This window comes from Podarcis bocagei (genome assembly GCF_964188305.1).
Source record: "Podarcis bocagei genome assembly, chromosome: 8".
NCBI classification, from domain to species: domain Eukaryota; kingdom Metazoa; phylum Chordata; class Lepidosauria; order Squamata; family Lacertidae; genus Podarcis; species Podarcis bocagei.
Window position 1 is genome coordinate 18557386 of NC_138133.1, and position 13765 is coordinate 18571150.

The 13765-nt window shown below is 42.6% G+C and overlaps 1 long non-coding RNA gene across 1 annotated transcript in view; it reads left to right on the forward strand.

The window, feature by feature from the left end:
* The window catches only part of LOC308593934, a 373867-nt gene that overhangs the window by 76520 nt on the left and 283582 nt on the right, over positions 1–13765 (forward strand). The gene's annotated exons all lie outside the window — the stretch shown is intronic.

Below are 13765 nucleotides of genomic sequence, written 5' to 3' on the forward strand. Positions count from 1 at the left end.
TGTGAAGGGTAAACAAGCAGTTCAGGTGACAATTTCCCCACCTATTAAATTATTTTTCTTTCTTGCATAGTCAGCAGATGGTCTGGTCCCCATGAAACTGGGCTGAATGGAAGGGTTCAATATGTCGTCTATTTCAAAGCTGCTACCCTTTCAGGAAGCCTTCCATGTTGGTACAATACGCCCAATTTAAGCATCCACAGCATCACTGCTTTCATAAAAGATCTGCTTGATATCGCTTAAATTATTCTGCAGTTTTTTGCCAACATGTGTAGTAACAGCTGCTCCTGTGCGTAAGTTAAGTACTGAATACTCTTACGTCTTATAAAAGTATCCTGTAAATCTTACTAAACTAGCAATAAGGATTGCACAATTGCTGTGTAGATCTTATTAATATCAGAATAACCATTAGAGGGTTAATCTATATATCTCACTAATATAGCAGTAACCATTAAGGTATTTTAATAATAATAAAAGTGAACGTCACCTTAATATATAGCACTAATGGCTTTTGTATATACAGCGAATCTACTTTATTATTGTAATAAAAGAGGAAATACTACTCAATAAAAATAGCAGGAAAGAGAAAGAGATAGCTTATACAGCATGAAAGTAGTAAAAAAAAGAAACCCTGGGAAGAAATGAAATACCCGCATGCACACACACACACAAATTTTGCTGTAATATAAGTCTAAAGTACTGCAGGCATAAAGAGAATAAATTGCAGAACTGTGTTATGGAAGTTCATTATATGAGCACAGATTATTTCACATGTATTCTGTCCACCCTATCCATCTTTATTAAAATATTGTTTAATAATGGGATTCCTGATCAGCACCAAGAAGCAACTATAAAACCATATGACATTTTTCTTTTAATGTTCTATTTTCTGCCCAACCTGCTGTTTTTGTAACGGGACTTAAAAGAGGCATAGTTACATTGGCACTTGCCAAATTATTATTGTTATGGCCTTGAGTTTATAACCTGCAGTCTGGCAGGACTTAAAATATTAATGCCTTGTATTGATACTCTGCAAATCACCTCTATTCGACCCAGTAAGTGCTTGCATGGGAAATCTCCTGGCAGCTTGTAATGTTTGAGGTATTACAGATAGGGGAGAGGGGAAAAAACTATTTTATGTATTAGAAGGACATCTAAATCATGCTGCTTTGTTTTCCTATATGATGGAAAACAAATTCCTATATATTTCCTATATTACCAGGGCAGATTTAGGGGCACTTTAAGCCAATATTAAGGTCATGCAGCTCTCTACTGCATTTCTGCTAGTGCTAAACTGAAAGTTCTCGGGTGAAAACTTTTCTTTCAGAACTGCACATTGGGGGTGGGGGGTGGAGCACAGTGAAGTGAAATTGCTCTCCCTCCCCCTTTTTGGTGCTGCTGCTCCCAGTCTTGGAGAGTCTTTCCTGGTGGGAAGTCGCCTCTGTATTCAAGGGAAGGAGAAGAGCTCTCTTTTCATCTGCTCCTAACAGGAAGCTAGCAATGTTGTCGTCCTGAAAAATCACCAAAATGCTATTGCCCATTGATCTATCCACAAACAGGGGAGAGGTGGCCTTGCCCCTGTTTACAAAAGCATTTTTAAATTGTCAGAATCCACTGTGTGGCACGATGGGCAGAATTCAACATTGCGCACGGGGGGGGGGGGGGAGAGATTCTGTCTGCGTAAGCATTTCAGCCTGCCAGATGAGATGAGCACCCCTCTGACCTCGCTGCCTGTGCACCCTTCTCCATCTCTGTCCGAGTATGCTTTAGCGATGCTATCAGGGGCAGGGCAGGTGAACAACACAGCCCCAACACAGCCTTCATATGAAGAGCAGAGGCACCATCTTCTAAAAAACATTGAGGGAGCCCGATGTGATATCCTTGCACAACATCCTGACATCACTCTGCACCTGGCTCGGTGTTCGCCCTGAACAATGGGGTCCAGTCATGACCGACTCTGGGGTTGCGGTGCTCATCTCTCTTTATTGGCCGAGGGAGCCGGCGTAGATCTTCCAGGTCATGTGACCAGCATGACTAAGCTGCTTCTGGTGAACCAGAGCAGCGCACAGAAATGTCGTTTACCTTCCCGCCGGAGTGGTACCTATTTATCTACTTGCACTTTGACGTGCTTTCGAACTGCTAGGTTGGCAGGAGCAGGGACGGAGAAACGGGAGCTCACCCCATCGCAGGGATTTGAACCGCCGACCTTCTGATCGGCAAGTCCTAGGCTCTGTGGTTTAACCCACAGTGCCACCCACATCCCAGAAACAATGGGGAGCCACCCCCAAAAAAACCAACAACAAGGGGCCCTAGGAGCCAGTGCCTATGGTGAGGAGGCAGTATATTTCCAATTACCAAATGCTGAGGACAAACAACAGATGAACAACTTCATAGCCTGCTTCTTTGCTTTTAGAAGCGTCTAGCTGGCTGCTGTTGAATTCAGGACCGATGGGTGTCAATCTGATCTACCACAGCAAGGTCTTGAGCAAAGTGGTGGAGCTTTTTCTTTTTAGGAAGACTTCAGCTTTCTTTAAGAACAAACACAAATTGTTGATCTGGGAGGAAGAAATGTAAACCTCCCCCCAAAATAGTTATTTTAAGCTTTGGAAGTTGTTTCTGCTGCTTTTTCCATTGTGATGCCCTACATACGGGTTTTTCTGGACATTTTGCCAATTTGGCAAAATTCCACCCTGCCACCATTTTTATACCTGAAAACCAGGAGATGTTAGTAATTTCCTGACATATGGCAAGCCTACCCCACCATGATGTATGCTGTTAAATATGTGTATATATAAATGTGTATATATATGTGTGTGTGTGTGTGTGTGTGTGTGTGTGTGTGTGTATAAGAATCAGATGACAATGATGCCCTAAATATCACTTTGTAGAATGATGAGCTGATGGAAGATGGAATGCTAGCAATGTTAGTAGCCATGCAAATCAAGCTATATATGCGTTACAGATAGACTTCTGGAACCACAGCTGTGAAGAGGTTAGTCCTCGTGGACCATTTTTGCTGTGGCAACCACAATACCAAGCAATCAGGTTCATCGGATCTAAGGGTCAGTGCAACTGGAGTCTTCCATTGCTTGTCTAGTAGAAATTTATCAAACATTCAGGAAGAAGAAAAAATGTAAAATGTAGTTACTGAGCTTGGGGGGGAGAAACAGGCAAAATATAACCTACCAGAGTTTTTGTTTAAACAACACAGCAACATCATGATGTTTTAGATATCCATGATTTTCCATACCCCCACACAAGAAACCTATCAATGATGATGATCATACTAAGCCACCATAGGGTTGAGTTGCACCAATGGATTGATGGGGGGAGTCATGAGCCATGACATTTTTGCTCAGCTAAGTAATTAGACATGTGTTGTGCACTGCTTAATTGGATCTGCATGGTAGGACTGTGTAGGGGAACAATGAGCCTGAAACAATATGCATTAGCCCAGCTTGTGTTTTTGAAGAGGAAACAACTTTCAGTAGCTCAGAACGTTGTGCAATAGGTCAACCCCTTTCTCTTTGGAATGAGCCCTAGAATTTATCGGATGAGACTATTCCATTCCATTTGAAATCTCCCTTCTTTGTCCTGTTCCTGAAACCAAATTTCCAAGGTCATTCATTCAGTTTATTTTAGATAGCAACTCTGGTTTTCAATAGCTACAGCTTTAAAATTGTAGCCCTTGCATTTGCATTAATAGGACTTGATCCCGTTGAATGTCACACACATACACAGAAGAGTCATCCAAAGCTCAACAGAGACATGCCCCCCCCCCGGTTTATGGGCACCACAAGAGGGCATTTCAGTGGTGTCAAAGATACTTCCTTTATCCCATTCATTGCTGTGTACAATGTGTCCCTATGTACACCCATATACTGTGATTCATGGAGAGATGGTAACTTCCCTCAGGTAGGCTAACTTTGGCTTGAGAACTCATAGGAATATAATAAGTGCTTGCTGGATCAGGCCCATTGCCCAAGTCCAGCATCATGTTCTCACAGTGGCCAAACAAACTAACAAATACCTGTGGGAAACCCGTAAGCAGGACTTGGGCACAAGAGCATTCTCCTATCTCTTTGTGGTTTCCTGCAACTGGTATTGTGAAGCATATACCTTTTAAGTTGGAAGTTGGAAGGGAAGCTGGGTATCTAGTTCAACCCCCTGCAATACAGGAATAGGCAGCTGTCCAATACGGAGATCGAACCTGCAACCCTGGCATTATCGGTACCATGTTCTAACCAGCTGAGCTATCCAGCTGAGCTATGGAGGCACAGCATCATGGCTAGTCAAGTTGTCCAAGACAGACAACTCCCAATTTACATTATGGTTACATTTCAAGCACACATCCACACTCCCACCCCCCCCCACCTCTCCCACACACATATAATATATATATTTAATTTATATACATTGCAACAATTATTCAACCATAATTTTAAGATTTCCGACTTTGACTCCCTTCCCCCCTCTTTCTGTGGTTCTTTACATTAATTTTCGTCCTTTCCTGCATATTCCAAATTATCTTCACTTATTCTTTTATCTATCTATTTTCATATACATCTCATATAGATTTTTTGAAACTGCAGGTTTTTGCAGTAATCCTGCCCATGTCTTGATCTGTTTACAGTTTATTTGCAAATGCTAAATAGACCATTTTCATTCCTTTCCCAAAAGTTTATTAACTTTATTTCTTATTCTTCTGGTAAGTTTTGCCATTTCTGCATACTCCATTAGTTTCTGTAACCATTCACGATGGTTGCATTTCAAGGCACCACACATTTAACTGAAATTGCATATATTTGAAACACCATGGAAAAGCCTGCAAACGCCCCGTTCTGTCCTGCCCCGCCCCTTTTTGTTACTTTTCTGTGATGTTTTCAGATCGTTTCTGGGTTTGGCATGATGGATGTGTGTGCAGTTGCATATAGGTAAAGGTAAAGGTACCCCTGCCCGAACGGGCCAGTCTTGACAGACTCTGGGGTTTGTGCGCCCATCTCACTCTATAGGCCATGGGCCAGCGCTGTCCGGAGACACTTCCGGGTCACGTGGCCAGCGTGACAAAGCTGCATCTGGCGAGCCAGCGCAGCACACGGAACGCCGTTTACCTTCCCGCTGGTAAGCGGTCCCTATTTATCTACTTGCACCCGGGGGTGCTTTCGAACTGCTAGGTTGGCAGTTGCATATCAGACATGCCTAAAACGGTCGCTGCCTGTTTACAATATTGTGCACATTTTAACAGTAAACTGAATGCAGTCGATTCATAAGACCCTGATCTGGTTGCCTTCATTTGCACACAGAGCTCTATTTCTGTGGAAGCTCAGAGCCTCATATCAGGGCTGCAAAACTCTGGAGCATACGGTGGGTCTCAATCCATGAAAGTATACCTACCTCCATCAATGGATTGCCTCTCACTCAATGAAAAACCATTGTTTTCAGCAGAAGTTAGACAACGCCTTGAAGAGCAATCTGTTATGATCAAAAGGGTAGCTCTTTGCCGAGACTGAGACAAATCCATTGCTACTAACCTCCAAGCTCTATCAGGCAGCTCATGACTAATTGAAAGCTCCTTTTGATTCATGTTTCGGTGTTGCCAGCCTAGTGAGCATTTTCAGCAAAGACTCATTCTATGAGCTGACAATTCAGACCAAAGACTAATGTGTCTTCTTCCCTGCCTGTGAGTGTTTCTACGGTGTGGGTTTGCCTCCCCCCCTACCCGACTTCATATTCCCAATGGGCTCAGGTAAGGAATTTGCAGCATTTCATTTCTTATAATAGCTGGCACAATGTATTTCTGTCTCTTAAATAGCAATCCATCATACTCGTCAAGCTCCTCTCTTGAAATACTATACTGTAATCTTGCGTAGCGCTGCCTCTCTCCCATCAACAAGCCATCTGAGGTTCATCTATGCTCCTAACCTTTATCTGAGACACTTGTCTATTAATGCCTTTTTTGAGGTAAGCAACCTCTCTGGCTACAACATCAATTAATGTCCATTTAGAACATTACCCACCCTCTCGAGTTTACTTTTGGTTTGCACCCACATCATTCTCCCACTTCCCTCAATGCACACATTTCCCTCAATATGCCACACTTGTTTCTTATGCTCCCATTTTGATTCCTTAGAGGATTTCTAGAACTAAGGAAGAGAAACTCAAGATCTAAGGGATGGTACTTATTGAGGGAGGAAGTCTGGAAGAGTTGGGATGGAGATTAGTGGGTAATGTGTAGAACTCTGTGAGCAAGAAAATGGAGCCTGGCTCAGGGCTAAAGCCTGATAAGACATGGGGGCTCAGCTAATAGCAAATAAATAAGTAAATTTCACAAGCCAGCCATAAAACTGATCGGACCCGCCTTTGAATTGTCTCCTACTCAGGAGGAGGGGCTGGTGTAGTGCAGCAGCCCTGCAGAACTTTGTCATCACTGCCACTAATCTGGATGATGTGGGTGCCTTGCAGGGCAATGATAAGGTTGGGAGAGGGGGTCATCCGTGTATCAGTGCATGTCAAACATCACAGCTGCCCTGCCCAGCCTCTGCATTATCCTTTTAAGTGTCAATGATGCCTGTGTCAAGAGAGTGGCTCCGTATCACTGCTCCACTGTACCATAATAATAATATTTTATTTTTATTTGCATGATGCCCCTCTGACTGGGTGGCTCCCAACACAATATTAAAAGCACAATAAAGCATCAAACTCTAAAAACTTCCCTAAACAGGGCTGCCTTTAGATGTCTTCTAAAAGTCAGATAGTTGTTTATTTCCTTGACATCTGATGGGAGGGTGTTCTACAGGGTGGGCGCCACTACCGATAAGACCCTCTGCCTGGTTCCCTGTAACCTCACTTCTCGCAGAGAGGGAACCACCAGAAGGCCCTTGGAGCTGGACCTCAGTGTCCAGCCTGAGCGATGGGGGTTGAGATGCTCCTTCAGGTATGCTCCTGCTCCCAAGAGATCTCATACTTTCTCCTAGAGACCATGAGAAGACAGCTAAGAACTCCCTATGTATAATCTTACCATTTAAGTAAGATTTGAGTTCTAATAAATATTTATATCATTTCACTGTAGTATTTCTGCCCCAAGTACTGGTGCAGATTCTTAGGATGAAAACTCTGGATTCAGCCATTTTTCAGACTACAACTCCCATCATCCCTAGCTAGCAAGACTGGGAGTCAGGGATGATGGGAATTGTAGTCTGAAAAAAACAGTTGGAGACCCAAGTTTGGGAACCCCTACCGTAGATCAAGAATAGGGAACTTGTGGCCCTTTGTATGTTGTTGGACTACAACTCCCATCCTTCCTGATCATTGGCGGTTCTTGCCACAGCTAATGGGAATTGTAATCCAACAGCATCTCAAGGAATGCAGGGTCTGCATTCTTGCTTTAGACCATAGACTTGGAGTCTCACAACCATCAAGTGACAGAAATGAAGAAAGGTGAGTGTGACACAAAAGAACAGTGGGGGAAAATACAAGGTGAACATAAGGAGGGGAATCTGGGTCAATAATTGTTATCACACAGTGGAAACTGAAGAAGGTACTTCCTATTAATGGGGGTGTGCAGATGTCATCGCTCAGTCTTTATTAAACAGATGGCTTCTCCTCTTCAGTTTCCGTCAGAGAGTTTGCTGAGGCACAGAACAGTGTTCAGGAGAATTCACTTTGAATGGTTGGGGGACCATGGAAGAAGCAAACCCTGAACATTGTTGAACTTGACTTGACAGATGATGTGTGGTCTCTTCCCATTATGATCAAATTATAGCTCTATTATAGATAACTCAAATGTAGGTATCTATAACTCTCTCAGATAACGATGGCACAGACAGGCTTCAGGGAAAGGTCTAGCATAATTGTATCTAATACAAGTTATAAATAGCTTCAGTCTCCCAACTGTGCCTCAAATATTGGGACTGGCTCCAAGTACAATATTGTACCCTTTCTCCTAATCAGAAAAAGTAAGACAAAGCACATTAACTTCTTGTTTATATAGTAGATTGTCAAATAGGCAAATTCTATCCTACAACTGTTTTACAGAAGAGAAGATTTTGGCAGGTGTGGGTGATCAGTTTCAGACTTGCTGAATCCACTAACTTCTACAGGGGTGGAGGGCCTATTGTGATGGCCTTCCCCAAGAGATAAACGGATCCAAGTGGCTTTCTTGTGGCTCTTGGGAATTATCCCATCATTTTTGGAGGTAGTCTTGCTAAAGCCCTGATGGACCTCTGGAATGGGGTAATGACCCCAGCAGTTAACATGATGCTCTTGGATATCATCCTTCCATTAGCAGAGCAAAACTGGTTCTCTTGTGGTCTAAGGAGCTAATGAAGCAACAGGGTTCTGATGACAGAAGACTTGTGTTAAATCTGATCCAGCGTGGGCCAGAGCTCACCTTTTAGTGCTTACTGTGTGGTAGTGATCACGGGAAATAAATCTTCATTTTCAGTCACCTTTGTGTCCTCCTCAGAGTTGTCTAATGGAGACTTTGCAGGTACAGTGGTGCCTCGCAAGACGAAATTAATTCGTTCCGCGAGTTTTTTCGTCTAGCGAATTTTTCATCTTGCGAAGCACGGTGTCGGAAAAGTTTTGGAAAAGCTTCAAAAATCACCAAAAACCTCAAAAAAGGCTACCACACCGCGTTCTATGAGTTGCTCCTCGAAGTCAAGTCGCAACTGTATTAACGGTGTTAAGAAAAAGGAAACAAACTTGCAAGACGTTTTTGTCTTACGAAGCAAGCCCATAGGGAAATTCATCTTGCGAAGCAGCTCAAAAACCGCAAAACCCTTTCGTCTAGCGAGTTTTTCATCTTGCGAGGCATTCGTCTTGCGGGGCACCACTGTAGTCAGTTGACCATTATATGCTGGGCCCCAAGTAGGAAGAGGGGGAGCTCTTGGTAGCCTTTTGTGACCAGTTTGCTAGGCAATTTGCAGGTGAAGTTGCTCACATCTATTCTGACTTGCACAATGCAATTAAGGCAGGTCTAATAAATGATGGTGATGGTTATGCTTATTATTATTATTATTGAATTTATATACCACCCTATACCAGGAGGTGTCAGGGCAGTTCACAGAATAAAATCAAAATGTAAAGCCACAAAATACATAATCAAAATAAAAACAACAAATCCAATAACCCCCACCCCCCAAAAAACACATTTTAAAAGGGCATAGGATCCTCACAACATTTAGAGTAAGACAATTAACAAACCTGGACAGGAGCCACTCATTGGAAAGACCATGATTTCAGAAATGTCTGCAGCAATATTTATTGGCAACCAAATTGGCCGGGTGCCTTTCTGATACAAAGACAAAAATAGCTTTGAAATAAGAGTGGGAGGGGGAAAGATTAGCTTTGGTTGTAGGGCAGATGTAATACTAATGTTTCATCTTCCGCAAGGGAAAGGCCTGTATCTAATGTTGCAAACGAGTCCTTCGAAACTTCCTTATATAGTTTTCTGAGATACTTTGTAATTTGTGCAGCCTGAGGATATGCAGAGAGACCTTGGAGAAATAAGAACAACCATTTGTTTTCTTGATTCTTGCCTTTCTTGGCTTTTACAGATTGCCAAAGGTTGATTGGGTGATGGGAATGTTTAACACTGCCGTGTGTGAAGAATTAGCTCCGGCAAGACTAAAAGGAAACATTAGTTGGACCATGGGGGGGGGGTATTCCTTGGTCCCACCACAATGAAGAACTTTCAGCTTTATCAGTTGCAGGCATTCCATGCTTCGGCAGGCTGTTTGCATGTGTGGAGTCTTCTACATATTTCTGGAAAAGACAGGTTATTTCAATCCATTCCAGTTCAGATCGAGGGCAGTTTTGGTCTGGAGGCAGCCCATTGAGGATTTTTTGTTAACAGTCCAGCTCTATCATTTATGTCTACTCAGAAATATTCTGCACTGAGGTCAAAATGGGTTGTGGCCAACTAAATGTGCATAATGTGTCACACCACCCAAATCTCTGAGTGGGTTGAGATTCCAGGAATTCCAGCCACCTTTGCAGTGTTTGTGTTTCCAGTTAAGACTATGGTGTTTTTATGGTGTATGGTTGATTTACACATATATACAACCTGAGCCTATGGTGGAGGGGTTCACACCATTAACACTCAAAGAGGTCCTTGCTTCTTCCATAGCCTTGGATTCCAGCATAATTCAGTCCCTCTGCCTTTCCAGGCTGCTGCCTTGCTTTTAGTTTCTAGAATCTCCTCTTTGTCTTTCCAACCACCAGTGCATTGAATGAAGGGGCCCACCCATTTGCAATCTAGTAGAGAGCTACTCTTCTCATTTCCTAAATTTGCTACCTAGGATAGTGCCTAGATGTTACGTACTCAGTTGCTAGATTTTGTGCTGCCATGATGGATACTCGCCAAAGGATGGTTTGTGCTACAAACTAGGCCCCGAATGGAAGGCCTGCGCTCCTTTACACTCCTGCCCTTACAGTCACTTTTAACCGTTTGTCCTTGTTTCTATCTTTTTATTATGTAGGATATAATCTATCCATCTATCTATCTATCTATCTATCTATCTATCTATCTATCTATCTATCATCTATCTATCATCTATCTATCTATCTATCTATCTATCTATCTATCTATCTATCTATCTATCTATCTATAATATTTTTGCATAAACAAACGAATTAAAAACATAAACATATAATCCCCTTTGACTCCCCTCCTCCCCTCCATTGTGGATCTTAATAGAATGATTTCCCCCTCTGCATCTCTTTCATAACTCTATTCTTATAAGTCATTTTACTACAAGTCTTCTGTCAATCCTACCAATGTATGTCATTGTTTACAATAGCTTTTCAAATAAATCATAAACTTTCTCTGTTCTTTATTAAATACCTCCTCTTTAACGGCTAGTTTTTATCCTTTACCTGATTTTAGTCTCGTGTGTTCAGTTTATCCATATGTTTTATCTCATGCTGGTCCATGACTGAAATATAGTTTGGTACTGATAACGATACTATAGGCTATCACCTCACCAGGCAATTCCAGGAATTTGAATCACTGCTGAAATTTTAACACTTGCAGGATCCAGGAATCAGAAAGGTCTCAGCATACAGCCTTACTTACCCCCTCAACCCATAACAGTATCACAGCCTTAACAGAGCAACCCAACCTCCCTTTGTGCTGGGTGTGGGAGGAAGTTGGAGTAGAAGGCAATACCCCTCTGAATACTGAAACCCTTTTACACTGCATTTGAAGAAATACCAACTCTTCAAGCTCAATGTCTCTTGGCCTGGCTGGGCAATAGTGATATTTAGACTGCAATTGACTTCCCTGGGAGTGAGGTCCATTAAACCCAATGGGGCTTAGTTTTGAGTAGACATCGCTAGGATTGTGCCATTAATAAAACCACGCTACTTAATAAAAGGCAAATGCAACTCTACCCAGTTCATCATACAAATGAAGGAGGTAGACTGCATTATAAGAAGATTAAAACACCAGTTCAAAGGGAACGGGGAATGATGAAAGAGAGATAAATGGTGCAATAATAAAGCTATAAAATAGGGGGCTAATAGCAGATAATCATGACATAAAAGGTTTCCAGACGACGCCTTTGGAAGTCTACGACTGTAAAGGTAGCAAGCAGGCTCTAGTTAAAGCTGCAGGTGGAAACAATAAATTTATGATTATTATAGCAATTATGCCCTCCTGTAGAGCAGAAGGAACCCTTTTTACCAGTCTTATGAATCAACCGTCACTTGCAGATAAAGCTGTCCCACAAAGAAACTTTATTGCAAAAATCTGTGTGTGTCTTGGGCATCTCCGATCTAGTTTTACTAGCTTTTCTCCCTCGTTCTGTTTTTATATCTGTTTCTGCTACAACTGTGATTTTCAAAGTGAGGCAGCCTCTCTAATGATGCGGACAGGGAAGAGGGCCCCTATCCTGTGTGGCACTCAGTCACTACCCTGAAAGATACCCCAGATTCCGTCCTTGTATTCCTTTCTTCTGACATCAAAGTGCCTTTTATTCAGGAAGAAGCATTTTTCTTCTCGCTGTTTTTAGTGTGTTGCTAGGTGGCTGAGTTGAGCTTTAAATGGATATTTTATTGCTGCTGGTTGTAAATGACAGCTAGTTTAAAGTTTTGTTTTGTTTGTTTTCTGTTTTATGGTTTGCATAAAATATGGGGAGCCGCTTCGGTTCTGAGACAGACCACTGGTCCATCGAACCCAATATTGTCTACTCTGATTGGAAGCAACTGTCCAGGGTTCTCTGGAGCTGCCAGGAGACTGAATGGGGAAAGTCAGACAGACAGAGAGCACTTTAGATGTTGTTTTAGCATTAATCACTCTCAAACCCATTCTGACTCATATATGCTCATGTGGTCTGAACTGGCAGTGACTGACCAGGAAAGAGACATTGAAATCATGGTAGATAGCTCCATGAAGATGTCACCCCAGCTGTGAAAAAGGCAAATTCTATGCTAGGGATCATTTGGAAAGGATCTGAAAATAAAAATTGCAGATGCACAAGGCCGTTATAGAAATCCATGCTGTAAAGGTAAAGGACCCCTGGACGGTTAAGCCCAGTCAAAGGTGACTATGGGGTTGCAGTGCTCATCTCGCTTTAGCTGGATTCTTTTTCTCTGGAAGTCCTGCAGCACTATGGGGGCCAGGCGGAGAGGAGGACTGCCGTTAGGGAAAAGCTCTTTCAGAGTCTTAGCAGATATTATGGTGAGGGGTTCCCTCTATCTTGAGTTGTACCTTAAGCTTATTGGACTCCAGGGACGGAAGTTCAATTACCCTGGCTGGAGAGGTGGACTGTAACTCCTTCTCTATGTAGGCCCCATGGACTCGTTGCTTGGAGGTCTTGGAGTGGCAGACTCGACCAATGTGCCCAGTCTTCCCACAGCAGCGACATGTGGCGTCCCGAAACCTGCATGTCCGATGCTCATGGTTTTCTCCACAGCTGGTGCAGGTTCCTTGAGGTGCATCAGATGACCACTGGTTTGACAATGCGCTCGTAGCTTGGGAACAGTGGTGTTGGTCAGATCGGGTCCAAAGCTCAGTGGACATCCTCATTGTGGGAATCTACAGAAGACGACCAGTCTCGCAGGATGCAGTGAGTTCTCCTTTCGGTACACGGTCTGTGGGCTGCCTCATGGGCGTTATCCTTCTCAAAGACCGTGGCCATATTCATTCCTTCCATCATCATGATGTCGTCTTTTGCCAGCAGCTTGCAGCGGAGATGGCTGTCGCGCACGCCACTGATGAACCTTTCGAGAAGTCGTTCCTTGATGTCAACAAATTGGCAATACATTGCAATAGCTCGAAGCGCTGTGATGTATTCACTCGCTGACTCTTCCCCCCATTTTTTTTCCAAATTTATAACAAACATATCAACAAATATCAAAAAACAAACAAACAAACATAGATCCTAACTGTAATAATTCCACTTTTGTTAACATTGTTAGGTGACTTCCTTGAATCCCCCTGGCTGAGTTTCCATGTATATCATTGTAACAGTTTTCCAAAACTATTTTCACATAAAATTTACTTAGTCAATTAACATCTTTCTTTCTTTTCATTTTAACTTTAAACATATTATTCTATAACATCCCATATTTAAATCCTAGGCCAATCTAGTACTTGCAAGTAGTTCTATTTAAGTTATCTTAGCATATATAGCTAAATAGTCTTTAAATTTCTTCCATTCCTCCTGGTGCTCCTCCTCCTTCTGGTTGCGGACTCTTCCTGTCAGGTCGGCTAGCTCCCAAAAGTCCATCATCTTCATCACTGACTCTTGTGCTTGTTGCTCTC